Here is a 3,283-nt window from a genome sequence, read left to right as displayed (position 1 = left end):
TTTTGAGTAGTTACGTTTTTTCCCGAGGACATGGGAGAAGTCTTGCTATAAGTAGTCATGTGAATTTGGTATTCGTTCGATATTTTGATGAGATGTATGTTGTCTCTCCTCTAGTGGTGTCATGTGAACGTCGACTACATGACACTTCACCATTGTTTGGTCCTAGGGGAAGGCATTGGGAAGTAATAAGTAGATGATGGGTAGCTAGAGTGACAGAAGGTTAAACCCTAGTTTATGCGTTGCTTCATAAGGGGCTGATTTGGATCCACATGTTTCATGCTATGGTTAGGTTTACCTTAATACTTCTTTTGTAGTTGCGGAAGCTTGCAAGAGGGGTTAATCATAAGTGGTATGCTTGTCCAAGGAAGGGCAGTACCCAAGCACTGGTCCACCCACATATCAAATTATCAAAGTAACAAACGCGAATCATATGAGCATGATGAAAACTAGCTTGACGATAATTCCCATGTGTCCTCGGGAGCTCTTTCCTTTATATAAGAGTTTGTCCAGGCTTGTCCTTTGCTACAAAAAGGATTGGGACACCTTTCTGCACCTTGTTTACTTTTGTTATTTGTTACTCGTTACAAATATCCTTATCACAGAACTATCTGTTACCGATAATTTCAGTGCTTGCAGAGAATACCTTACTGAAAACTGCTTGTCATTTCCTTCTGCTCCTCGTTCGGTTCGACACTCTTACTTATCGAAAGGATATGATAGATCCCCTATACTTGTGGGTCATCAACACTCTTTTCTAGCGCCGTTGCCGGGGAGTGAAGCACCTTTGGTAGGTGGAATTTGGTAAGGAAAAATTTATAAAGTGTGCTGAAATTTACTGTCACTTGTTACTATGGAAAGTAATCCTTTGAGGGGCTTGTTCGGGGTATCTTCACTCTGACAAGTCGAGCAAAGAGTTGCTCCTCAACCTACTAAACCTACTGAAAATGTTTACTTTGAAAGTCCTTCGGGTATGATAGAGAAACTGCTAGCTAATCCTTTTGCAGGAGATGGAACATTACATCCTGATTTGCACCTAATCTATGTGGATGAAGTTTGAGGATTATTTAAGCTTGCAGGTATGCCCGAGGATGTTATCAATAAGAAGGTATTCCTGTTATATTTGAAGGGAAAGGCATTTCCATGGTTTAGGCTATCCGGTGATATTGGATCAAGGAACTACAACCAATTGAAATTGGAATTTCATCAGAAGTTTTATCCTATGCGTCTGGTTCATCGTGATCATAAATATATATATAATTTTTGGCCTCGCGAAGGAGAAAGTATCGCTCAAGTTTGGGGGAGTCTTAAGTCAATGTTATATTCATGCCCCAATCATGAGCTCTCAAGAGAAATTATTATTCAAAATTTTTATGCTCGGCTTTCTCTCAATAATCACTCCATGGTCGATACTTCTTGTACTGATTCTTTTATGATGAAGACTGTTGAAATCAGATGGGATTTATTGGAAAGAATTAAATGCAACTCTGAAGATTGGGAACTCGACGAAGGTAAGGAGTTAGGTATAACACCTAAGTTTGATTGTGTTAAATCTTTTATGGATACTGATGCTTTTCGTGAATTTAGCACTAAATATGGACTTGACTCTGAGATAGTAGCTTGTTTCTGTGAATCATTTGCCAGTCATGTTGATCTACCTAAGGAGAAGTGGCTTAAATATAATCCTCCCATTGGAGTAAAAGTAGTTGAACCTATTAAAGTTGAGGAAATGACTATCACTTATAATGTTGATCCTATTGTTCCTACCGCTTATATTGAGAAACCACCTTTCCCTGCTAGAATAAAGGATCATGCTAAAGCTTCAACCATGGTTCGTAAGAGTAATACTAGAACACCTACACCCCCTCAGCAAATTAAAGTTGAACCTAGTATTGCTATGGTTAAAGATCTCTTGGTCGATAATATTGATGGGCATGTTATTTACTTATGTGATGAAGCTGCTAGAATTGCTAGACCCGATACTAAAAATAAACATAAACATGTTGTAGGCATGTCTGTTATTTCTGCTAAAATAGGAGATCACTGTTATCATGGCTTATGTGATATGGGTGCTAGTGCGAGTGCAATACCTCATTCTTTATATAAAGAAATTATGCATGATATTGCACACACTGAGATAGAAGATATTGATGTTACTATTAAGCTTGCCAATAGAGATACTATTTCACCAGTTGGGATTGTTAGAGATGTTGAAGTCTTGTGTGGGAAAGTTAAATATCCTACTGATTTTCTTGTTCTTGGTTCCCCACAAGATGGCTTTTGTCCCATTATATTTGGTAGACCCTTCTTGAATACTATTAATGTTAAGATAGACTGCAAAAAGGATGTTGTTACTATTGGTTTAGGGGATATGTCTCATGATTTTAATTTTGCTAAATTTCATAGTCAACCCCATGATAAAGAATGCCTAGTAAAGATGAAATTATTGGTCTTGCTTCTATTGCCGTGCCTCCTAATGATCATTTAGAACAATATTTGCTAGACCATGAAAATGATATGTTTATGAATGAAAGAGGGGAAATAGATGAAGTATTCCTTAAACAAGGACCTATTTGAAACACAACTTGCCCGTTGAAATTTTAGGGGATCCTCCTCCACCCAAGGGTGATCCCATATTTGAGCTTAAACCATTACCTGATACTCTTAAATATGATTATCTTGATGAAAAGAAGATATATCCTGTCATTATTAGTGCTAACCTTTCAGAGCAGGAAGAAGAGAGATTATTGAAAACTCTGAAGAAGCACCGTGCTGCTATTGGATATACTCTTGATGATCTTAAGGGCATTAGTCCCACTCTATGCCAGCACAAAATAAAATTGGAGAAAGATGCTAAACCGGTTGTTGATCACCAACGATGGTTAAATCCTAAGATGAAAGAAGTGTTAAGAAATGAAATACTAAAGCTTCTGGAGACAGGTATAATTTATCCTGTTGCTGATAGTCAGTGGGTAAGTCCCATCCATTGTGTCCCTAAGAAGGGAGGTATTACTGTTGTTCCTAATGATAAAGATGAATTGAACCCACAAAGAATTGTTACATGTTATAGAATGGTAATTGATTTCCACAAATTGAATAAAGCTACTAGAAAAGATCATTACCCTTTACCTTTTATTGATCAAATGCTAGAAGGATTATCCAAACATACACATTTTTGCTTTCTAGATGGTTATTCTGGTTTCTCTCAAATACCTGTGTCAAAAGAGGATCAGGAAAAGACCACTTTTACTTGCCCTTTCGGTACCTTTGCTTATAGACGTATGCC

This window comes from Triticum dicoccoides, chromosome 7A (assembly GCF_002162155.2).
Source record: "Triticum dicoccoides isolate Atlit2015 ecotype Zavitan chromosome 7A, WEW_v2.0, whole genome shotgun sequence".
Classification (NCBI taxonomy): domain Eukaryota; kingdom Viridiplantae; phylum Streptophyta; class Magnoliopsida; order Poales; family Poaceae; genus Triticum; species Triticum dicoccoides.
This window is presented reverse-complemented; position numbering follows the sequence as displayed.